General features: G+C 54.0%; 1 protein-coding gene across 1 annotated transcript in view; it reads right to left on the reverse strand.

Moving 5' to 3' along the window:
- Positions 1–25,145, reverse strand: part of TSPAN18 (tetraspanin 18) — a 190,504-nt gene extending 165,359 nt beyond the window's left edge. Inside the window, exon 1 of the mRNA XM_058305489.2 lies at positions 24,889–25,145. The gene's annotated coding sequence lies outside the window, so the exon portion shown is untranslated. The remainder of the gene's footprint in view (positions 1–24,888) is intronic.
- Positions 25,146–25,787: the final 642 nt, after the last annotated feature.

The raw sequence follows: 25,787 nt of genomic DNA on the forward strand, positions 1-25,787 counted from the left end.
TTCTTTGTCCACTTCTGTTGTTGTCAGCGGCACGGGAATCTGTGTTTCTTTTTGTTGTTGCGTCATCTTGTTGTCTCAGCTTTCTGTGTGGGCGGCGCCATTCCTGGGCAGGCTGCACTTTCTTTCACACTGGGCGGCTCTCCTTATGGGGCGCGTGCCTTGTGCCTGGGGCTCCCCTACGCGGGGGACACCCCTGTGTGGTACGGCACTCCTTGCGCGCATCAGCACTGCGCATGGGCCAGCTCCACACGGGTCAAGGAGGCCCGGGGTTTGAACCGCGGACCTCCCATGTGGTAGATGGACACCCTAACGACTGGGCCAAGTCCGCTTCTCTCACACACCTTTTTGCAGCAGCCACAATTCAATCCACAACGGTGAGTAGTAACATGCTCCCATTTCACAGACGAGGACAGCAAACTGCAGCATTTTCATGGTACCTCAACATTTTTTTTTAATTAATTAATTTATTTCTCTCCCCTTCCCCACCCCCCCCCACCCCGGTTGTCTGTTCTCTGTGTCCATTTTGCTGTGTCTTCCTCTTTTGTCCGCTTCTATTGCCATCAGCGGCACAGGAATCTGTGTTTTCCCTTTGTTGTGCCATTCTGCTGCATCAGCTCTCCATGTGCATGGCACCATTCCTGGGCAGGCTGCACTTTCTTTCGCGCTGGGCGGCTCTCCCCACGGGGAGCACTCCCTGCACGTGGGGCTCCCCCACGCCGGGGACACCCCTGCATGACAGGGCACTCTCCGCGCACATCAGCACTGCGCATAGGCCAGTTTCACATGGGTCAAGGAGGCCCAGGGTCTAAACCACGGAGCTCCCAGGTGGTAGACGGACGCCCTAACCACTGGGCCACGTCCGCCGCCATGTAACTCAACTTTGATGAGCTACTCACGGAGAAAAGGAGTTGCTCTTTCAACAGCAAACATACATGAGCCTACCAACTATGTCTACTAAGACTCACTCATGCTCTCAAGGACGGCAAGCAGTCCAGCTGCCCAGGGCCTGGCCATTTCATACCAGAGGGTCCCTCAAACCCTATAGACTAAGGGACTTTTCCCTGGAGGCAAAGCACGGCATGCCCGGGCTGTCCAGCTCCAAATCCCACCCCCTTCCCACTGTGTCATCGCATAAACAAACACACAAAAGATGTGTGAGCCCCAGGACTGCTCTGCCAAGTGGGCCAGTGCTATTCTCCTCACTCAAATAGGAGGGGACTGAGGCTCAGAGAGCTGGAGGGCCTGTCCACAGCCACGGAGCTCAGCCAGGCACACACGGGGACCTGAACCCCGGATTTTGCAGCTCCAATCCACTGAGCCAGGGTGCCCGTTGCATGCAGCGGCATTAGGGACACGGGCAGCCAACACGGTAGCGACGTCCCCCCAGGGGTGGATCTGGGAGGTTCTCAGGTCACCAGACTGTTTGAGCCGAGATACCTAGGATTCTAAAGTCCACAAGAACAGCCAGTGTTTCTGGCACACAGTCCAAGAAGACGAAGACGTGTTCAGTGTTGAAATTGGCTTGGGTAGGAACTGCGTCTCAACACGTTCCAGACCTTGAACCCAACGAGGATCCGACGTGCAGTCTTACAAATACGGGAGCACATGTCCAAGGGTATTCTGCCTCTGAAAGACGCAGTGTTAAAAAGCCATAAGGCTATGATAGAGTCGTTTCTGGATGGGCCACCCTGCAAGGAAGCCAGGCTCTCAAAACAGGAGTGGAGTGAAAGGGGGCCTTTCTGCCACAACCTGGGGCTATTAATTCAGACTTCAAAACCCACAGAGTGGCGGTGGAATCTGGGCAATCAGCACCCAACTCTTTGTAATTCTTCCCTACTCAAGTCCATGTAAATATATTCTAATGCAGAAAGGGGTCCGCAGGAGGTGAGACTGCAGAACCATTAGCATTTTGATGGGTTTTCCCAACACGTGGAACAAGAGCTCTTTAAAATTCATAGGGTGGAGATTAATCCTTCAAGACTTACTACTCCATTCCCCAGCTTGAGATCAGCCAAGAACTTTTTACCCCTTTAAGACCCTGATTAGGGAAGAAAGTTCCCAGGAAATCAGAGCTCAGGCGAGACTTGCAAAAAGAGACGGATTCTCTAGACTGAGCGTGTCCAGGACCTCAAGAGGCAATTAAAAGGCAGAATCAGGAACAGGGGTGGTGAAAAGGCTGTCATTCTGCTTTGGGGGCTGGGAGCTTTGACTCAACGGAAGGACAAGGCCCAGTCGGAGGGGCCCTTGCCAGTTCCTAAAGGCACAGTTCATCTTCAAGCTGACAAACGCCAGGCCTCGGAGCATCAGCGTCACTCTCCCAGCAGGCGCCTCCAGAAGGAATAGCTGTGTGCTCTGCCAGCACCATATTAGGTGCTCTGGCCGAAAGGATCAGGAAGGCAGTTCAGATCAACAAATCCCTGATCTCAAGGAACTCACAGACTAGATGGGGAGAGAGACCGGAAACTGACGATCACAGCAACACGGGGTGGGCCCTGGACGCCCCAGAGCAGGGGCCCTGCCTGGGATGTCTCCCGTCACATCCAGGGGGTTTAGGGGCAGGTCACACCCTGTGGGGGATTCCTGGTCCTTCCTCAAGACTTCCTTTTAAAAGGCAAAGTACACAACGTCATCTCGTGTATATTGCTAAGATAAAACACCCAAAACTTGGAAATAAGGCAAGGAGAGGCCTATCATATTGGAGAATTGTTTACCAGGCCCACCCAAGGATTATTTAATTATCTAGGGTATTCTAGAGGAATGTAACTTTGTTTGACTTGCATTTTAAAAGCACAGTTTAAACAAGTTACACATGTAGACTTTTCTGTCTGGTAAAAAAAGATAACCCCCGAGGTAATGGTTTTATTGCCCTATGGGGCATTACCAGTTTTGTATCCAATCCTGCCATCCTGTTCCAGCATTCTTGCTCTCATACCTATATAGCCATTATTACTCTAATTTTCTGAGAACCAGCTCTTCCATCTGCTGGTTCCTTTGTTAATGAGCTAAATAAAACTTTGACCCATGTTCATTCTAGATTTATGTGAGACTTGTGTTTTTAATGTTATGAAAATTATATGTTGACAATACATGCCCAACTACGTGTGTGTGCGTAGGTGTAATTATATGTGTGTGTCTTAGTTTGCCAAGGCTGCTATGACAAATACCACACAGTGGGTTGGCTCAACAAGAGGATTTACAGCCTCGTGGCTTTGGAAGTGAGAAGTCCAAAATCAAGGCATCAGCAAGGCCACAGTCTCTCCCTGATGTCTGTGGCATTCTGGTGCTGGTTTGCCGTAATCCTTGGGGCTCCTTGGCTGGCATCTCCACCTCCCATCCCATAGCAATCTCCCTGTGTCTGCTCCTCGGTTCCACTAACTTCTGGCTTCTCTTTCTACAGCCCCTAGTCATACGAGGTAAGGCCCAGCCTGATTCAGTCTGGTCACACTAAAATAGGATTTCAGAGGATGCTATTTCACGAGAAAGTCCATGTCTTTACTGCTAATACATTTTCAAGCATCCTATTTACAAAGGGGTTCATGCCCATAGGAACACAGATTAAGTTTACGAACATGGCAGGGTTCCTATTTGGAAGGATGGAAATATTTTGTTAATGGATGGTGGTGATGGCAGCGGAACATTGTCAACGTAATCAGCAGCACTGAAAAATATATCTGAATGTAATTAAAAAGGGAAATGTTAGAATGTATATATGTAACAGAATAAAATTTTTCAAAAAAATCCATGGAGCTACACCACACAAAACTAAGTTAATCCATGGACTGCAGTTAATAGTACAATTATAAAAATGTCCTTTCATCAATTGTAACAAATATTCCATACCAATGTATGATGTTAATAATAGAGTAGTATATGGGAATCCTGTATGTTTACATAAACTCACAACTTTTTAATAAAGAAAAAAAAAGATTAAGAACATGTCTTTTGTTGGGGTAGATGATGGAATCTACCACAGTATTGATGAGCATTTTATATTTGTATCTATATATGAGTGTTTTACACACCCAGAACGCTCAGTGAAAGATAACTGGAAAGAAATATGGCAAAATGTTACCACTGGATATCTTAAGGTAGTTGGCATAGGAACACGAGTGACTTTTATAATCAGAAAAGAAAAAGTAAACAGTGTTTTTTCTTAAAGATTCCCTACACTAACAGCTCACGCGGATTGCTTGCTACCCTAGCCTGCTCTGTTCCAAGCACTTTTACAGGTGACCGCAGTAGGGCCTCTCCACCACCCTATTACACCCTGTCCTACATAGCCCAGAGAGGACGAGGTGACAGCCTAAGATCAGACAGTTAAGAAGGAAGGGCCGGATCTGAACCCCAGGCGCCCGGGCCAGAGCCTGCTGCTTGAGCACCTGCCAGACGCCTGCCTCCCACGTGGAAAAGGAAGAAGTAAACACAGCTGCCCGGCCTCCAGGGCTGGGCTCTCCACCCACGCGCCAGGCTCCCAGCCGGCCAGGAAGCCCCCACAAGCCTCGCCAGCCCGGAGCGGAATTCACGGGCATCTCACCCACCGCTGCGGTCAGCAGCTGGGCCTTGACCATCCTTGAGCGTCCCCATCACACTGGGACACATGCCTGTGACCACTTCGCTCCCTGTTCTGACGGTGTCTCGCTAAGCCCACCTACGTGCTCCAAAAGCCAGCCTCTGCTTAACGGTTCACTCCGTTTCCCTTGGCTCACACAGGCACTGAAGAAAAGGTTTTTCTAGATGACAAAGCCAAGGGCAGCCTGGCTGCAGCAAGAAGTGGTTGGGTGTGTGGGAAAGGACCCCAATCTGGGAATAAGGACACAGGCTCTGCCTCTAAATCACTGTGTGACCTTGGGCAAGTCACCAAGCCTCTCTGGACCACATCACCCCATCTTTAAAACTGACGGTTGGGGCCAGGAAAACATCAATCTTTCACGGCTCCTCCTCTTTGCCGGAGTGTTTTACAGGCAGCAGGCGTGCCGCCCTCACCAGGGCCCCCAGCCTATTGGTTCTCACTGAGTCACTGCCAGCTAAATCCATGCAGAAATTAGGTTTTGAGGGACTAATACCACGTGGTCTGGAAAGCCAAAGCGGGGAGGGAGCTGCAAAGGGGGCCCCAGAGAGTTAGAGAGGTGCTTCGTCTAAATAGGGCTCTTGAGAGCCCCTACAAACCACCCATCTGGTGAATTCATTGTGGTCACAATTTTTCCTTTTTGCCCAGTATATTTTCTTGGGTCGCCAAACCTCTGCAGGCTCAGGCAGCATTATTTGGGTAAACACTGTGATTCAAATGCTTCCAGATAAAAAGCCCAATTTTCCTTCATTTAACAATAAATGCCCAACCAACCTTTACCTGTGGCTGTGCACAAGGTAGAAGGAATAACTCAGAAACGTCAGGCACGAAGTAAGTGTCAATATTGAAAGACGCAGCTCTAGGGGAGTAATTAAGATCAATGACTAGAAACACAGGAGGGCCCTCTTATAAGAGGGAAAACGGTACTGTGATGAAAGCGATCCTAGTGGCGCGCCTGCTCCGATTGCTGGGCCTGCTGCTGCCCATTCCTGGGTCTTAGTTTCATTCCCTGTCGCATAGCCTCAGGTTTTCAAAATAGGCTTCCCAGGTGTTCCTCGCGAGATGCCAAAGTGGACGGGGGACCCGGGGAGGGTGGGGGCAGCCCCATGCCCGCTTCAACAGGGCAGCTCCAGCCAGAGTTGTTTCATGTGGGGGGCTCCAGGCTGAATTTCCTGTGGATCCTAATGCTAAAAGTAAGCCAAACACCACTGGACAACCCACCTCCAGGTCCTTTCCATGTGAGCATTTAGAACACCAAAGAGGATGCTTTGGTTAAAAAACCCTGTCATTAAGCCTAATGACTTTTATGGAAAGCCATCGTATTGACCCACGCACAAAGACACTTGGGGATGAACTCCTCCAACTCTGGGCATGGGTGGCCATGACAGGTAGCAAAGAGTGCGCCAGGACAGGTCCTGAAACCACAGTAAAAGCAGGTGCGCGAGCCCTTACACTATCCCAGGGACTCTACCTCGCTCGACCTTAGGCAGCAGATGAGAACCTAAGCATCAGAGAAGGTGGGTAACCTGCCCGAGGCTACACAGCTCCTAAGCTGGGCTTCAGCCCCAGCGCCCTGACTCTCAATCACTGCGTGAAATATACTGCCCCAGAGAGCCACCAGATCCCATGCTGGAGGGGGCCTAGGGATTGGGTGTTTCCTCTGTTTCATTTTCCAATAGGGTTAACTGAGACCCAAAGAGGGAAAGGGACTTCCCCAAGGTTCAAAATGAGTTTGCAGCAGAGCCGGAGTAAAACAAAGACTCCCACCTTTAAATCTTGAGCCTTTCCACCCATGCCTTGGCACCACTGGGCCACTCAGGACGGCCTGATATGGTGGCCAAACCACTGATCTGCTGTGTGATGCTAGCCCAGCCATGCAGCCTCACCTGCCCCAGCCTGACCATCCTTAAATTGGGAACGATAGCCACACTTAACCCAGAGGGTTGTTGCAAGAATTAAACAGGACAGTCCATGGCATGTGTTGCATTCTTGATAAACGCTAGATCTCTTCATCCCTGGAACTCGGAGGGGATGGGAAGGCACACCGAAATGAAGCAGATTCTTCTGGTGAATTTGGTGCAGGGAACAAAGGGTCTTTGTCCACCACTCCTCCCCCACAGGAAGTGGCAACTTCACCACTGTCTCTGTGTCCCCATTCAAATCTGCAGGGGTATCAGGAGGAAGGGGGAGGAATGAGGCCGAGCGAGATGCTCTAATGTGTGTCTCCTCTAAAGTCAAAGTGAATCATCATCTTGGAATCATCAAGAAATTCTTCCGATCTCGTGTTCATTTCTAGCTCAAAATAAAATGATATCTCTCCAGTACCAGGAAAAGAGTAATTTCAGGTTGACACACTGCCTGCTTGATGAGATCGAACCCACTCCTTCAGGGGTCATGGGATTTAAGAAGCAGAAAGAACCTTATCTCAGATCATCTGAGATACTGTATGAGAAAGTGATGATCTCTCTATATGTAAACCAGCAGCTTTGCCTCAATTCAGAGAGAGGAAACAGATGCCAGAGAGGTTGAGTGATTCGGCCTATGTCACAAAGCCACGCGACTGGTTGATTAAAAAAGACAGAGGTAGAAGCAGGGAGTGAGGGAATGAGGAAGGAGGGCAAGACTGAGCGTGAGAACAGCTGTGCGCGTGTGGGAGTAGTTGACAGTGTCCGCCTCTAAAGTAGCAAGGAAAGTGTCTGGATCATCTGACGTTCCCCTTGCACTTTAACTGGGGTGTGAGGGGATGAGTGTGAGAGCAAGTGGGAGAGAGTGGGAGCATAGATGAGTGAATGGATGAGAATGAACGTGCAAGAGGGGTGTGCGTGAGTGGGAGGAAATGTGAGTGCGAAGAGGGCAGGAGAGGAACGTGCAAAACATTTGGGCCATTTTCAAATTCCCACAGTTAAATAAATCAAAACAGACTGTCCTGAGACAAAGAGGCTATTACAAACCACTTCCTTGAACACCAAAGCCAACCTCCCATGGCCCCACTTGTTGCTTTCCCTTCACCAGTAATAACAGTGAAGATGATATTCATGATTATACGGAGGACCCTAGCGAAGCAAGGGTGAACCAGGCCCGGTACCAGCACTCCCTCCTCTAGCAGCCCTGAGAGACAGGTGTCATTCACGCCCCTTTTCCAGATAGGGCTACTGAGGCTCTAGACAGGGAGTCATCTGAACCGCACAAAGCAATTTCTGGGATAGGCAGCAGAGACTCAAGCAGCAAGCTTCCCGCTGAAGCGTTGCACCCCCGAGGACCACCCCTTCCCCGCGGGGCTGCTCCCAGCTGCTGTGAGCAGGATGGAGGCGGATCCTGGACTCCTTGCAGAGCCACAAGCTGGTAGAGGAGAAAGCAGGCTCCTGGGTGCCGGCCGCCCAGCAGGTGAAGCAGACGCCCACCTCTGGGGGAGCACCTGGTGCGTTTGCTGCTGGGAGCTGGGGGCACCGCCTGCCCTGGCACCTGACCCCAGCCCGCCAGAGGCAGCTGTCCTGCTGCACGCTGGGTCCTGCCGCGCAGGGCTGTGCCGGGAGGAGGGTACTCCCGTCTCGCACCCCAACGTCAGCAAAGGCGGCCACATCCCCGCAGCTGTGCCTCCCCTGCCAAGGGTCGTGAGGGGTTGGCACTGGGCAGGCGGTGCGGGCATCGGCACACACAGGCCTACCAAGCATCCATGTCCACCAGGCGCAGGGCGTTTCCTAATTCTCATCTTCTTTTAACTGCAAAACAACCCTTGGATGTGGATGCTCGCTTTACAAATAGGTAAACTGAGGCACTGAAAGACTCAATAACTCAAAGTCATGGAGACAGTAAGTACAGGTAGAGTCAGGACTGCACCTGAGCATGACCCAGAGACCTCCTTCCACCACTCGCTCAAAGTCCTTTGCTCTGGTGGCCGCCAGGAGTCCCGGAGGGAAGCGTGTGCCATGGGACACACATGCAAATTCCAATGAGGACCCTGAAGCAAAACGGGTGAGAGGCAGCAGCCGCGGGCCCCCTGCCCACGGGCACCACACCCAGGCCCGGGCTTCAGAGCGCCCCAGCGGCCAGGGGAGCAGAAGGCCAGGGTTCTACGTCACAGCTCCGAATTTTTTAGCAGTTAGAATCAGCTTTAAGGTTTTCTGTTTTGCTGATATAATAGAATTTTTAAATGGAAGTATAGCAGATATCCAGAAAAGTTAGAGAAACATTAAGTGTTATAGCTCGAAGAATATTCACAAACCGAACACACCTGCCCAACCACCAACTAGAATAAGAAAACAAACCAAATCAGCAACCCGAAGCTCCTCACGTCCCTTTCCAAACACTCGCTGGGCCCCAAAGATTACTACGACCCTGACTTCTGATATCATAGACGCACTCTGCTGAGTCTGAACCTTATACAAACAGAATCACACTGGGTACTGTCACATCAGATGTCTTCTGCTCAACATGATGCTGAGATTCCCCCACATCGTTGCTGATAGCAGGAGAGCATTCACTCTTTGTTCTGTAGCATTCCACTGCGTGACTGTACCTCTCTTTTACCCACTCTACACGGGTGGGGGCATTTACACCATCCCAGGTACTTTGCTCACTCAGCTTCTGCAGCAGATGGAGATGAAGCATCAGGGAAGCAACTGCTGATGGACATGGGGGTTGTACCCAGTTACTGTCTATCATGCATTAGGAGGCTATGGACAGTCTTTTACGTGCTTTGGGGAAGCAGATGCATGCAATTTTGAAGAGTAAATACCTAAGAGTGTGATTGCTGAGTCATCTGGTATGTGTAGAGTCAACTTTAATTTCCCAACCTGTTCATGTTGGGTCAATTTCATTTTTTTACATATCATGCAAATCAGACAAAACACATCTGCAGCTTAGATCCACCTACAGCCGCCTTTTCGCAACCTTGGCCTGCGTGCTTCATTCATTTTAGCCACTGGCTAGACCCTTTTCCTTATGAGCTCACGGGCACTCACAAACTCACACAACATAGCCCGGACAAATTCTAATACCCACAATGTGATGAGAGAATGGAAGCCCAAATTGGCCACCGGCAGCTGACCTTAGCTGGTGCTTCTCTACGAGGGTGAGCCTAGGCTAAAATCAGTGCAGCAGCCTCTCTAGAATACACATGCCCAGAAATTCCAACTCCAGAGTACCAAGCCGAGTCTCTGAGGGAGAGAGATGCCCTGGCATGAATATTTTGAAATCCAGTCCATTTGACAACAGTCATCCTAGGTCAGGCAGCAACAAAGCCAGTGGCCGAGCATCGAGGCTCTGCTCCCCACCCCTGGGTTCTCCAAATCTACTTTGGGGGCTATCGCTCTACGCCCCTCCAACCATGACAGTCATCAATAACTGATCCTGAACTCCTCCTTGCTGAGGATGGGATAACAGCCCTCATCCACCCTTCATCCGGGCGCAAGGCAGGGCCAACTCATCCATCAGAGTTGGCGTTTGAGATGAAAAGCGTTTGCCGCATGTGCCCCAAGGAGCCCTTGCTGGCATCTAAGGCAGCCCAGCCTTCCTACACCCAGGAAGGCTCCGGGAAAACAGAAAGAACCAAGCCCAAGCCCGGCCCCCTCTGCAGCTTATTTGGTTCTGACTCCCACACCAACCCTGATAAACTAGCTGTGAAGATAATAATCATCCCCTGCCCTGGGGTGTTTTGTATGTTGGATTCTGTTTGGCTTTTGCCCTCACTTTATAGCTGGCACACAAGCCCAGAGAGGGCTAGCACCTTGCCCGAGGCCTCACAGCTAGGCTATGACCATGCTGGAACTTGAACCCACAGCCCCACCTCTAGTCCGTGGTTCTTTCTCCCCACTCCATGGGCCTCTCGCAAGCAATTAGAAACCACGGGCGATGCCAGAAACCTGACAGGAACCCCGTTCATCTCAAAGCCAATCACATCTGGTTCCCTTCTTCCCTGCTAAGCAATAAACAGCCGAGACAGAGCCCAGGCTGGCTGCAGGCTGGGGTCCTCGGGGCAGGACGAGGCTGCAGCCAGAAGTGCAGGGGCGTCCTTCCCACGCTCACCGGGCGATGGCAGCGGCTTCCCCAGAGAGCTCGCTGATCTGACACGGCTGGAAATTGCCCTTTTCTGAAGCGATCCTACCCGTAAACCCGCAGAGGGGGCTCCCGTGTGGAGGTGTTTCCAGCAGCAGCCCAGGAGGCCTCTGCTGTCTTACCACTTTGCGTCTTTATTAACATTTGTAGAAAAACTCACAGTGCATTTCACTGCAAATGAAAACTGAGCAATCTCTTTTTCTCCCCTCAACCAGGCCAGATGGCTCCTTGTTCTAGTCCCCTCACTCATGCTGGAAATTTTTAAAAAAAAGAAAAGAGCTTAAAACTAAAAGTCCCCTAATATCTGCAAATCCGCCTTTTTGAGGCCATTATTGGCAAATGTGCCTGAAATTGAGTCCTCGGATTGCATTACAACAGCGTATTCTCCCTCGGGGGCAGCTGTATCTTCAGCTCCGAAGTCTTTTCCTTGTACAGAGCTTTGGGGCTGCTGTCTGGGGCAGAGGAAGCACCCCACACGCCCCTCCGTGTCCGGGAAGTGGAGGCAGGACCCAAGGGCAGCTGGCACCGTGGGGAATCCCTAGCTCCAGGCAGGCACGTGTGCAGAGGCCCGGCTCTCTCACCTCCCCAGGCCCCTGGGACTCGGCTGTTAGGGCGAGGCCCAGCTGCCGTGCCCAGCGGCCCAGCCCTGGCGGGCTCTGTGCTCAGCCTGCGTGAGCTCAGGCACTTCATCCTCCAACAGCCTGCGGGGTAGACACCGCCCGCAGCTAGTGTCCCAGGCGAGGGAAAGGAGGCCCCAGGACTTAGCCTGCCAGAGGTCACACAACCAGAAAGTGGAGGGCCGGACTCCACCCAGGGTGGCCCGACCCCAGGCCCCGGCTCTGACCACTGCACCACACGGCTCCCTTTCCATCACCTCCTGAAGCCCGGGAAGGGCCCTCACCTACTCCCGTTCCTCCCCACCCCAAAGGCATGGTTGTCCTCTGCCTTCAACATCACACCGATGTCCCACGTGACCCTTGGTGACGCCTTCAGACCCAGATTCAGGGCCCTGCTGCAAGCCACAGGTGCCGGCATAGGAACCCACATACCCGTCACGAGCTCCTGAATTCTTCCTGAGGCAGGGGCAGGGGCAGGGGCAGGGGCAGGGGCAGGCTACTTCTCATCACAGCCCCTGTTAACCAACAGGGGAAATGAGAAAACAGATGTCAGGGTGGGGAGAAAATCTGCAGCTACCCACAGGCAGGCTCTTAAGAGCAATGCTTTTTAAGAAAGTATCAGGGCACAGGTCAGGCTCAGCGAACTGGGCAGCGTGGAGAGGAGCGTGGGCTCTGGCACCAGGGCCCCGTGAAGCCTGCCTTTCTGCAGGTCCAGGGCAGGCTGCTGCCCCAGGGAGGTGGCGGCCTGCTAGATGGCCCAGGCCCTAGACTCTGGACTGGACCTGTAAGGAAGAGCCTCTGGGGAAGGGGGAGTGTTTGTACTAGGGGGCCCGCCTCTCCTTCACGGCTCTGCGTAAGGACAGTGTGAGCAGGGCGTCCTCCCGGTGAGAACCCACTAGGAGAGCAGAGACCCTCTGCATGACAAACTCGAAGGGCTTGATGGGGGAGCCGCTTGGGAGATGAGAGGAGGGGGACACCCGGTCAGAAGCAGAGGCCGGGAGAGACTCTTGGCGCTAGGTTCGGCCCAGAGGCTTTTAAGAGGAAGGGCTCACCTTTCATTCTCAATTGTGCACTGGGCTGGATGGAGATGCAGACACCTGGGAATGCACCTCCAGCACCCTCAAATCTTCAGTAAAAGTCTAGGGCACTCAATGAAAAAACGAATGAAAGAATGAATGAATGCATGAGTGCAAGCCTGTAAGAAACAACATCAGGAACCCATTTCTGCCTGTGACGAGCAAAACATTTCTCACAATGGAAAGGGCCCCGCCTTGTGAAAATCGAGACAAATCCTTCCCATTTCCCATACCTGGGAGATTTCGGGAATCCCATGACCTCGACACCTCCCATTTCCCCTCTTTGCAATGGGGGGAAAAAAAAAATCCCACCCCCATCAGATTGTTGAGCCTCAAAGAAGATAACACATGAGGCTGTGGGTGTCCATGGACAAGCTCCGCTGTGCTTCTGGAGAGAAAGGGGAAGGGAATTGAGCCTGTGGCGGACTGCTCTCAGGCTCGCTCGTACCCAGCTAGGCACTGGACCCTGTTCTGCTGTGCCCTCTTTCCAGATGAGGACACTGAGGCTTAGATAAGGTAAATAACTTGTCAAAGGTCATGCAGTAGGTGAGTGGCAGAGCGAGGATTTGAACCCAGATCCAAGGGACTCCAGAAGCCAGATTCTCTTCCCTCGCTTCCAGCCCCCATTAAAATACCACACAGACTCAGTAGTTGCCTTCAGAACACTTGCATTTAGCAGGGAGTTCAGTTTCAATCCCATCCTCGATAGCAATGTGTGGCTCTATTTCTCGCCAGCAGACTTGCATGAACGTCCACATGTAACCTTACTTAATTTTATTATCGTTTTTATTACTTTGCCAAGAAGTCTCTATTAGTGGGGTCTTTATATGTTTCTTTGCACATGCACACCAGCACATGCTCAACCTTCTCAAACAGGTTTGAATAGTCCTTTGTGAGTGGCTGGGCTACTTGGAAACAAAAATTGCTCATTATTTAAATTCAATTACATAGCAACGGGACTTTTAAAAAGAATATTTTTATTTGAGCTCATTGTGTGGCAAATCATCAGACACTTTTCTTTCTTCAAACTACTTTGAGAAGGGAAAATTATCAAATGAAAGGGAGGAAATGTTATGCATATCATCTCAGCTATTGAAAATAATGCTAGCCGATGGATTTTCCTCTTTCGCTCTTAATTTATTTAAACAACACCCCCACTTCCATCAACAGCCATGCCTCAGCTTCCTGAGCACATTCTCCGGGGGGGGGGGGGACACGAGCCACATCGGCCCCCCTGCGGGGACGAGAAATCAGAAGTCCACAGAAGAAATGAGAGCGAGTTAGAGCTAGACCAGGGCTAGGTTCTGCCTCTCTGGACTTCTAGTCCAGTGCTCTGCCCATCGCTTCTGTTGCGGGGTCCAGTGGTAGGCTGGTTCTAGGCAGCCCAGCTCTCTGGGGCTCCCCAATTCCATGACACCGCCAAGTTTCAGGCCCCCGGTCCTCCTGGAACCCCATCAGGCTCTGAACTCGGCCCCAACGTCCCCACTGGCTCCAGACTCAGAAGAGGGAAGGAGGGAAGCGCCCCTTGGGAAAAGCGCCCACCTGGGGTCCAGCCCCAGCCCCCAGGAGCACCAGCGCCCAGGCACCTCCTCGCTCAGCCCTTCCCTCCAGCGGGACAAGCAGGCACAGGGCTGTTTGCCTTGGCTGCAGAGCCGGCATTCCCAGCAAGGAGCCTCTGGAAAGGAAAATAAAACAACAGCAAAGGGCCCTTTGATCTGCCGAGCAACGCCCACATGGCACACTGGGGGAAGGTGGAAACAGCCCTCTGTCATGACCCTCTGGCCTCCCCCTCTCCAGCCCTTCCCCAAAAGGCCCCAAAGGCTCATTCCCAGACCCTACCTAGCCCAGGCCCGCGGGCTCCGAGGGATGACGCGTGGGACAGGGCAGGGGGCAGGAAGAGGCTGCAGAAGGCCGCGCAGCTCAGGGAGAGGATGGCCACTGACCCAGCCAGCCCCTCTGCAGAAGGGAGTCCCCCCATGTTGAGTGCTTGGCGGAACGCCAGGAAAGGGGTGCGTGCAAGAAAAACTTTCAGTCGATGGACTGGAAGCCAGGCAAACGCATCACGGCCATCCAGACAGTGGAATACGATGCAGCCAACACGAAAAAGGAGGGGGTGAGCAGAGGCACATGAGGTGTACCCCTCCCACGTCCCCTGCCTGCCTGGAGATCCCTGATGGCCGGGGGACAGTGCTGCTCGCTCTGATAGCCCCCACCGCCAGCACCCGTTGGGTCGTTCCGTCCGTTCCACCCATTCTGCACAGCAAGCCCCGGGAAGCTGACGTCCCCATGGACAGCCCTCCACCAACGAGAGACAGGAGTGGCGAACAAACAGCCCCACTCATCATCGTGGCTGCATGATTTGCCCAGAGGCTCAGAGCTCCCCAGGGGAATGAGGGGCCCGGGTGAGCTGCCCCTTAGCACCCCTCTTATTTATGGGCTCTCCTTCCAAGATGCAGGGTAGCGCGGATGGAACGGTGGGGGGAAAGGACGATGGACACGCGTATGTGCTCCTTACCTGAGAGAACACCCAGGAGAGGTGAGGAGCTGGGAACACTGGCTTTCCCGGGGGCAGGGCAAGAGGGGAAGATGGGAGTTACTTTTTTTTGAATCCGCTTGTGTTCTAGTTACATATATTCTTACTATGGCTTTTTTTTTTCCTAAGCCTTTCACCAGTAAAACATGATTATTTTCAAAGAGCCACTGATACCTCTTAGAAAAGCAAGCAAACAAAGAAACAAACAAAAAGTTACAAAGAGGGAGAAAGCCCTGGAATCAATAATCTCCCTCACCTCTTAGACCCCCCCCACTTCCTCCCACCCCTCGGGGTGCAGGAGGGTAGGCCCCGCTTCCCATGCAGGTCAGCAGCTGCCATGTTCAAGAAATTAAGGGCTGCGAGGAAGCAAAGGGCCAGTAAGAGGCTCTGGCCTATCTGGATCCTGATTTCCTCTGGGATAACAATCCAGCTCCAGTAGGAAGGACCCTGGAGTCCCGCAGAGGAGTGGAGCTGGGAAATAGGCCATGCAATGCTACAGGGTGGGAGCAGGGTCCAGACCACCTTGGGTTTGCATTTCTACACCTCTGTATCAGCTGTGTGATCTTGGGCAAGTGACTAAACCTTTCTGTGCCAATCATAGTCCTGAATTAGAAGGGCTGCTAAGGATTAATAACGATAATTAATGTTCGTTAAATACTTATTGTGTGCCAGGTACTGTGCTTGATGCGAATGAATTCATTTAGTCCGCACAACAACTTAATAAAGCAGGCATTGTTTAGTCCCATTTTATGGTCAAGAAAATGAGGCCCAGAGAGGCTGAGTAACTTGCCTGAGGAGGTGGAGCCAATGAGTGGGAAAGCTGGGACTCAAACCAGACGGGCTCGAGTCCACACCGTAAGCCATTCTAATCGGACGAGCCCAGAGCCGTAAGCGCCTGGCACACTGCAAGTGCCCAGGACGTCCCAGCTGTGATCATTATCACCAAACACCTGAAAACGCCTGACCTGCAGAGGAGGAGATGGAGGGTAGGAAGGAGAAGAGCCTGCCCTCTCCTGACACTGCAGGTCTCTGGGGTGAGGGCTGAGCCCCCCGGGGCTTGCACTAGAGTGGGGAGATGGGTGTGCACCACAGAAACAAACACACGGCCTCCCAACGGTGACAAAACACCAGAAGGAAGGGGTTCATAGAGCGATCAGAGCCCGTGACGGGGAATTTGGCTCCTTCAAGGGTCAGGGAGGGCTTCCCTGAGGAGGCGGTGCAGAGGTCGGGATTCGACAGATGAGGAGGAGTTGGGGAGCTAGAGAGGCAGGGAAAGTATTGCAGGGTGAGGAAGAGAACGTGCAGGGGCTCTGTGCGGGTGGAGGCAGGAGAAGGAAAGAAGGCGGGAGGTGGGCTTGAGGGGACGAGTCGCGCCTGATTAGGGGAGAGGGCGCAGGCGTCCTGAGAGCATTCTGAACCCATCTGAGAACCCACTGACGGGTTTCCAGCCAGGTGGCCAACACGAGCCCATTACTGGACAGATGGTCTCCCTGACAAAGTGTGTAAGCGGAGCTTCTGGAAGGCAAGTGTTCTCTTTAACAAGTAGGGAGTAACAAGAATGTTGAAGTTCACGTGTCTGAACACTGAACAGTGGCCCTCTAATCCAGCTGCCACATCCATAGATCCGGGCTCCCCAAAATGAGGTGCACCTGTTGGGCAATGATGCTGGAGAACCCAGGCCTCTTTTTGGTGTGTTAGAAAGGTGGGGGACTGTCTCTAGTGGACCGTGCCATTCTGCCGGCCCATAAGTCAGGGGAGAAGCCCCAACACTGAATTTGGATCTCTCCACTGAGCCGCCACACATGCTGTTCCCTGTGGTGATGACACTCTTCCAGGCGCTTTTCCTCATCCTCCAAGTCCAGACTATGTAAAGCGCCTTTCCTGTGTGCTTTTCGTGCCCTAGGGCTCCCCATTGGTCTGTTCCCCTGGCTTCCCCTGTGCCCCCATGCAGGAGGGCTTATGGGGAGTACCTCGGTGCAAAGCAAGGAAGGATGTGAAACAGAACTCAAGGATCCAGAGAAACTATTACTAAGAATTCATTCACTCACTCGTCATGTAGGAACTGGACACCTATTCGACCCACGCGCTGAGCTACACCTGGGTGGGCAGGTCTCTGCCCTCATTCTACCAGGGGTAACAGATGATAAAGTACTTATATATGTAATTATAATATTCATGGAATACTTGCAGTGTGCCACATTCCATCCTAAGAGATACATTTATGCATCTGAATCTCCTTTAGTCCCCCCAAAACCCTCTGAGAGAAAATGGAGGCACAGAGAAGTTAAGTCATTTGTCAGAGGCCACGCAGTGTGGAAGCAGCTGAACTGGGAGGAACCCAGGCAGCTGTGCTCAGAAGCTGCCCGCCTACCCCTCAACGACATGCTTCCTTTGCACAGGACAAGGCTGCATATCTGAACCCTCCAGCCTCCCCTGGCTGAGCCCCAAACCCTCCTGGGCCTCTCAGGGACAGACTCTGGAGCTGAGAATCAGTCGCTAAGCCCTACGAGGCCCCCTCCCGCTGCAGATGCCCAGACGCTGCTCCTGGGAGAAGAGACCAACCTGCAAAAGGCACGGGGTTCCAGCGCAAAAGGTGCTAAAGGTGAAGCCAGAGTAAATATCAGGCAAGAACAATTCCTATCAGCCAGGAAGGGGAGGGACGGCGGGCAGCTCCAGAAAGACCAGGTGAAGGGATGCAGGCAGTGCCCTGCATTAAGTCATTTCAGGTCATAGTCGAGAAAACATTTGATCCCATCTTGGTGTTTCTTTCTTGAGGCCAAACGAATCACCCCAGCCCTTCCAGGGCCCCTGAGAGGCAGTAAGGAGGAGTGACAGCAATTGACAAATGCTTGGCTGGTTAGAGTGTGGTTTGCTGCAGACTTTTGTCTTGCTTTGTAACTAGGAGGTGGGTGTAAATCTGCACGTTATGGATGAGAAAGTTGAAAAGTAGACAATAACTGATGGATCACTTACACTTTGTGTGAACTTGAGCAGATGACCTAATCTCTTTGCCTCCGTTTCCCTGGTTGTAAAGCAGAGTAATGACAGAGTCCGCCAGGTAGGGCTACTGAGGATGTGAGTAACACTTGCCACGGGGCTCCAAAGCCCCTGCCGCGGCCCGTGGGCGCGAGGTGGGAGGGGGACGCAGAAGCGAGCTCGGGGGGCAGGAGCAAATGAGGCCTGTTGGAGGGATCCCAGAAGGCCCAACCCACAGGTGTACCCCATGCCTTGCCTTGTCCCAGGTTTCTCCAGGGAAGTCAGGAAGTCTCCCTCGCGTCTTGGACACAGTTTTCCCAGAAGTCCCCTCTCTTCAATGCTACCAGGTGCCCGTTCAGTCCTGCCCGAATGGGGGGCAGGTCACCGAGGAGCCCAGCCTCGGGCAGCGAGTTCCTTCTTGTTTCCAGCCCACTCAGCTAGTGCAGTGGTTCCAGGGCTGTAAATCCCCCCCATCCGCCCCCCATTGTCTCGGTGACGGTTCCGTTTTGATGGAGAGATGCCTCGTTTCCCGCGGGCTGCAAAGCTGTGGCTGCTGAGCGCACGGCCCGCACTGCCGGGAGGAGCGCTAAATGTCGGGCACCAGGTGGCGGGGGCCGCTCCGCAGGAGGCTCAGCCGCTCTTGGCCAGCGAGCGCCTGCCGCAATCTGTCCCAGCCGAGAGGCAGCAACTCGGGTGAGCGGGGAGGGAGGGGAGCCTCAGTCAGCAGCCCTCCCTGCTCCAAGTGGTAATTAGACAGGAAAAGACGGGCCTCCGTCCAAGAGCTGGGCTCCAAATTCTGCTCCCATTTCCAACGGAGACCTTATCTGTGTTAACATGGGAGCCCAGCCCTGACGCTGCTGGGGACGGGGACCCACCCCCTCTTGGTCCAAGAGGCGGGAGGTCGGAGCAGGTGTGCCCACCTCAAGTGGAAGAGGAGAGATGGGCAGGCAGGAAGACACCTACTATGAGCCAGGCGCCCGAGGAGCCTCACACCTCTCCCCCAGTTGGCAGAGAAGGAAACTGAGGCTCAGAGGATGAATGCGTGCTAAGCCTAGGGGCCTGGCCCTCTTACTGAACCGAGGCTGGAAAGCCTCCTCGAGCTCCCTCTCCCTCCCTGTCCATGCCACAGGGAAGTGAAAGGCCAGCCTGGGCTGCAGAGGCAGGAACCACAGGCCCCCCCAAGTCATGTCGGGGAGATATCTCAAAGCTCAACTGCACAGCAGTTTCCCGCGCAGTGTCTGTGAGGCCCAAAGTCCTACAGCCTTCAGTAGGAACACGTAAAGCTCCAGCTTCCCTACCTCATGCCTCCTTCCCCTTCAGCGGCTCTACAGTCTCCCCTCCCCCAGCAACCCATACTCATAAGATGAATACAGAAGCTCCACATCATTAGGGAATGGGGGGAGGAGACAGGGACAGAGGTCGGTTCTGGAAGAAGCTGGAATGAGTTCTGGAAAAAGTCCTCAGAGCACTAAATTTCAGAAAGTTCACTCCCAAACTGTATGCTCACTTGCCAGTGGCCAGGCCTCTCTGAGCCACACCTCCCTCCAGTGTGCTGCGGGCGCAACATGGTCTGTCCATCTGGTCTACCTCAGAAGGCTGTCATGAGGCTCAACTGAAATAATTTCCATATACACAGTCTTTAATCTATAAAGAATAACACACATCAGGGATGATTAGGGAAAGGAAGCTCCCATGTTTTAGAGACCAACTACATACCAGCTCTATGCTAGAAGCTTTAAATGCATCATCTCAACTAATCCTCAAAGCACTCTCTTAGGTAAAGAGGGTAGTGCTCAGCAAATATCCACGTGCTTCCTTGCATTCTCCAGCCTCCCCTGCAGCTGGTTTGGGGCCAATGTGACTAGTTCTCATCAAGGGACTGGACCTGAAGTGGTATATGTCACTCCCAGGCCAAAGCTGTTAAAAGTTAGTGTGCTTTTTCCATCTCTCTCTTCTCCTTCTGCAGTATCTTTGGAGGCCACATATTCCAGAAGGTGCAACTACAAAGCACGGGGCAATCACCATCAGCCTGGGTCCCTGAGTAACAGTGTGTGCAGCAGAGAGCCATGTTAAGACAGGGAATGTGAGCAAGAGGTGAACCAGCTGTGTTAGGCGACTGAGCTGTGGAGGTCACCTGCTGTCTCAGCTACTGTGTCTTAGCTTAACAGTAGCATGGTTGGTACTATTCTGATTTTCACACATAAGGAAACCAAGGCCACACAGCCAGTGAGTGACAGAAACCAGATTCTGTTTCATATCTGTGACTCCAACATGCATCCTCTTCCCATTACAACTTTTCAGTGCTTCACAGAATCATTTCCTCCTGCACTCAGCCATGTCCCAAAAAACTCTTACCCCTCACTGTCCCCATGATGGCTGCGTTTGCAATGCAGGATGAAAAGTGAGAATCTCATAAGGCGACTGAAGCCTTGACGATGGTCCAAAGTGGAAAGGAGGGAGCCTAACCGAAGCTCAGGGCCATCTTTCCTGGGACCATGGGGGGTCACAGGAGGTTTTGATACAAGAGGAACAGAGAAGAGCAGATACCACAAAGTGATTTGGAGCCCAGGATTGGGAGTGCAATCATCCTCGGGTCAGATGCCAGTCCCGCCACTGACCCTCAATTTTTCTGAACTGTAAAATGTGGGTGATCCACCCTGCGGGCAGAGGGGAGAAGGAAGTGTTGTCTAGCTATTGGCCCCCAGGGAGCACTCCTTAGATGTCGGCCACCACGATGACCATCCCTGGGGTCACTCACGGCCTTGCTGGAGGCAGATGAGGCAGAGAAGCAGCCTGGCTGTGGTCCCTTCCCAAGCAGTCGGAGGAGGCCACCCAGACAACATCACTGATAAAGCTCAAAATCTTAGACCACAGACCTAGCCCAGCCCATATCCCTGCAACAGACCAGAGGGAAGCAGGGCCAGTCAGACTCAATGCAATGTAATAGAAGGCCTAGGTTATTTATGTTAAGGCCAAAACTGTCTTCTAGAAAGACAGCCTTTCATTTGGGTGAACCTGGGAGTTGTTTATCAGTCTAAACTCATTATCTGCACATATGGTCTTTGTATTATGGTTTAGTGCGGGAAACAAAGGGTGGAAGAGAAAGGATGGGCAAACGCTGGCTGATGAAATATCATCCTTCAAGTGCTAGAAACCAGGATTTTTTTCAGTGACGTCAAATTGGGCATCCTGCCACGGGGATGGGGCTACCATGAGAATAATCACAAGATTTACTTCTCTCAATGAGGAAGGGAAGGAGAGGGGGGGAAAAAAAGCAACTTGCTTTTTTCACCTTTGTCTGCCTTCCCATCCCAAAAGCAGACTGACACATACACACACCATGTCCCAGAATATCAGAGCTGGAACAGATCAAAGCTAGAATCCTATTACTTTACAACAATAGTAATAATGATAATGACAGAAGTGAACATATGTTGAGCACCTACCATGTGCCGTGGTGCAGTGCTAAATGTTTTATAGGTTTTATCTCATTGACTATTCACAACAACCCAGTGAGATATTATTTATTAGTTCCATTTCACAGATCAAGAAACTGAGGCCCCAGGGGTTGATTCAGAGGTCACATAGCTAATAAGTAGGATTACACCAACATTCGTACCCAGGCAGTCATACCACCATGCAGCTCAACCTCAAAAGAAAAAGGGAAAGAAAAGGCTCACTGAGGGACAGTGAACTTGTCCCAAGTTCACCCAGCTCCATTTTAACAGAACCAAGGCTAGGACAGTCTCCTAATCCTTGTGCTTATTAACCGTTCCATGCCCTTCGGCTGCCTCTCAGCACACGCACGCACAGGACCAGTGAACATGTTTTTGCTCTTCTCCAAGTTACTTAAGGAACCGGCAGTCTTGGGTAGAGACAAAGGCTGGACCTCAAAACAACGCGCACCGAAAGGTCTGCTTTGGCAGCTGCACGCCCTGTGCCTCACCATCTCAATCTTCCTCTCCTTTTAGAAAACTCTTCCATGAACTCCTCGCAGGCTCCCCTCGAATCTCAGCTAGGATGCGGGTCCAAGGTGCCAGCCCGTGCGGCAGGAGGAGCCCAAGCTGGTACGTTTGCACAGTGGCATCAGGTTGCAGAAACGCCCCATCCACAGTGTCATCTGCTCCAGGGAACTAACGTGCCTGTTTCCAAGGCCCTCCTCCCGTCATTGCGCCCCAGCTGAGCGCGAACAAATGTTCCTGATTTTCCTTCTCAACAGCTGATGAAATAGGCCAGAAGAGGGGCCCTCTGGAAGTTGGGCGTGGGGTCCCCTAAAACGGGCAGCCCAGCCACCGACCTAGACCCTTCCCAGGGAAGGGGAGGGAGTGGGGCCTGAGAATGAAAGGCAACGTGGGACTTCCCAGCAGGACCCGGCCACCGACTTACCCTCCCTACCCAAACCACTGCGGTGTGTGAACGCGCCGTGCACTCACCGCAGGAGTTTACTGTGTAGGGGACTGCACTCACCGCAGGAGTTTACTGTGTAGGGGACGAGGTAGGGGTGAGGCGGCCGGGAGAGCGCCCTCCCCTGTACGGGAGGCAGGGGGGCACAGGGCGCCGCCAGCACCTCGGGAGCTTAGGCTCCTGATTTTAAGTCGCCAGGCCCGGCAGCATCTCCAGGGCCATACTCTCATAGGGAGCTTTTTCCAGGTTGACATGAGATTTTTTTAAGGGGAGGTCGATCCCTTCTTGAGTTAAGCTCAGATGTCCTAAGCCCAACTCCAAACTAACTTCTGCTTCTAGAAAGTGTCCTAGAGCTTTCATTTGCATAACGGCCATTTCGGCAACATCCCCAGGGCCGGCCATTTCAAGGGATTTGGGGACAGGGGGAGGGAGGACGAGTCGACAGAATTCCCGAGCCTTGAAATTTGCTGAATCAGACATCTCAGAGTTTGCCTGGGAGAAGTCCGAGTCCGCACAGGATATCCTCTGTCCAAACGCTGCCATTAGAAGTCCCCAGGAATTTCAATGCCCCCTTCTCTTCCGTGCAGGTGGGCTGCAGGGTGGGGGGAGCAGAAAGGAGCAGTGGACCCCAGTGCACAGTTGCCGCCAGCCTTCTGGACGCCCCCAGTGCGCATACACAGGTTGGAGGGCAGGGCTGTTGGCGGACACGCTTCTCTCAGCCGAAAAACAAGAGTCGTTCAAAACAAAACACTCCTTTTGTTTTCTGGCCCATGGAATGTCTCGCAGACTCATCCAGAGACAGTGGGTTTTCTCCACCCTTTACTCTTTCTCTCAGCCTCCTCTTCTATTCAAAATACAAATAATGCTGATCTTTTGTATGGCAACTTGGTCCTAAGGCATGGTGGTGGCATCCAACAAAAACGCTTGGTGGCTACCCTGCAAGAGCCTCCCCTCTCCTTGGGGGACTGCCCCAGCCCCATCACCTCCGCAGAGGACTCTGAGGAAGTGGGAGGGGGCTGTCCAACAAGCCAGAGAAAGAGCGAAGAAAAAAAAAAACGGCTTCCTCCGGCCACAGTGAGGCTTCTGCACGCTCTTTGATTTGCTCATTTGTACTCATTTGAGGTGTGGGGGGAAAGGGAGAGAGGGAATTAGAGAAAGATGAGGTAACAATCCCTCCAGTGTCCCTTCAATGTCAAACAGCCCACACATGACAAAGATGACAGGAAGCCTTCACGAACGCCAGCAGACGTCTTGCTTTCCAAGGCCTCAGCCCAAACACACAGGCTCAAAGCTCGGGGACACTGGGCTCCGACAGAGGGGGACGCCGAGCAGTTCCACCAATAATTGTGAGATAACTGGATGCAGACGGCCTGTGGACCCCAGACCCAAGGTTGGGATGGGGGGGCTTTCGGAGATTGCTGACTGCTAAAGACCGTAAGGGCCCCATCCCCACACCCTCTGCTCCAGTCATCTGAAGCCCAGAGAAGGGGAGAAGAGGGGACACCCAGAGACTTCCACCCTGCCCGCTCCAGGGAGGGGTCAAAAGGGTACACTCAGTGGTTTGGGTTTCATCAACTTCAAGAAACCTCAAAAGGCTAATTCCCCATCCCACCTTCTCCACACCAGTGCGCTGTTAGTGTAAAGTTTATTCGTTGTGGTTTTTCTGGGGGTGAATTTTTACTCAGCCCAGCTACCCAGCCAGCACCCCCAAGGAAAACCACCTCGGGACAACCAAGCACCCCAACACACGCTGCAATTACAACTGGGCCACCCAAGCCCCTGGCGGGCGCCGAGGGACGGGACCTCCTCCCGGAGAGCCCGCGTGTTTTGGAGGGTCCGTAGCTTGTCTTCCCGTTTTCGGTGCTTTTATCTCGCCGGCGTCAGGACTCGCCTTACGGTGGGTGAAAGGGCCGGGGAAAGGCGCCCCCTGGCGGGAGTCAACTCACCTCAATCCAGCCAGAACCCCGAGCCGGCGCGAGCCCACCTCAGCGGAGCAAGCCTGGGAGCGCACGCCCCGAGACCCCAGCCCTCCCCCGACTCTCCGCTGCCCCAACCCGCTCACGCCTTAAAGGGAGTGGGGAAGCCCGGGAGGAAAACGCCGCGACCCTGCCCGCCCGACTGCCAGGGGCCCGCGGGAGGCCCGCCCTCAGCGCCCCTGCCGGGCTCAACAGTCCTCCCGGCGCGGACCCCCTCCTCAATCACCCCCTAGTCCCTACCTGGCCTCCGACAGGACAGTGGGTCGCACACACGCCCATTCCAGGCGCAGTCCTCGCCGACACCCAGAACCCCGAAATCACACCTGCCCCCTCCCTCTAGTCTCCTGACACCCCCCCCCCCCTCCCCGCCACGCACCCACCCCGAGCGCTCGGGGCCACAAGGCGCTGCACCTGTCTCGGGCGAAGGCCCCTGCCCGCCGCAGATCTGGGGCAGTGATCTGGGGCCAGCAGGTCTCTTCTGCCCCCCACCCCAACGCTAGTTTGAGTAGAACTTGGTTCCCCGCGACCGCCCTGGGGTTCCCCAGCCCCCATTCCACTGCCACCCCCACCCCCACCGCGTCGCGCCGTCTCCCGGGGGGCGAGCGCGCTGGCCTTCCGAGTCCCCGCGAGCGGAGCGGCGCGGCGCGCGGCGGGCACCGCGGGCGCGGAGTGCGGAGCCCCCTACCTTCCAGCGGCGGCGGCCGGACCCCGCGCCAACTCCCGCGGGCGGCCGCGGGGGAAACTTTCTCCGGGCGGAGAGGCGCGCGCGCAACTTGCTCGGCGCCGGCTCCTCGGCGGCCGCGGGTCCGGGGACGCGGCTGGCGCGAGGCGGGGGCGGCGGCGCTCGCTCGGGGCTCGGGGCCGGGGCTCGGGCGGCCGCGCGCGGCTCCGCTGTGGATCGCTCGGCGCTGCGTCCGCCGCGCAGCCTGGAGCCCCCGAGACGCCGGCAGCAGCTGCAGCCGGCCGCCCGCCCGCCGGCCCCACCTCCCAGCCACCCTCCGTCCCTCCCCTCCCCAAACCTCCTCCCCTTCAGTCTCCAGCCGCCGCCGCCGCCGCCGCTGCTGTGGCGGCCGCGGTGAAGGCACGTCTCCTCTGGCGAGCTGCCCCCCGCCTGTCCTCTGCCTCGAGTCTCCTTCAGTCCAGCATCCAGGCCTGGCTCTGGGGTCAGCAGGGGCCCCTGGGGCCACCCTCTGCCCTTCCTAGACCGCCTGCCGCCTCCCCACTTGGCTCAGGGGACCTGTCTTCGTCTGAATTCAGACTCCTGTGGGGGGAGTGGGGAGAGTGGCCTGCTAGACCCGAAGTATTTATTTCAGGGAAACTTTCACGCTGCCCCCCTCCCCCGATCTGAAGGCAGGGCTGGGGGTGGGCTCCCCCTCCACCCAGACGTCACCCCTGGCCTCCTGCTCTCAGGGCCGGGAGGAGCTGTCCTGGCAGCACACGTAGAAAGCAAGGGGGATTTGCCTCCCCGGGGCTGTCTCCTGCTATTGCAGATAACAGAGGCGACTGGCCAGGGCCGCATTGGGAGGGCACCGCCGGCCAGAAGCACATGGCTGGGTGGCTCGCGGCCAGGCTCTGGTCTCCTGC

The sequence above is a fragment of the Dasypus novemcinctus genome, chromosome 10 (genome assembly GCF_030445035.2).
Source record: "Dasypus novemcinctus isolate mDasNov1 chromosome 10, mDasNov1.1.hap2, whole genome shotgun sequence".
Taxonomy (NCBI): domain Eukaryota; kingdom Metazoa; phylum Chordata; class Mammalia; order Cingulata; family Dasypodidae; genus Dasypus; species Dasypus novemcinctus.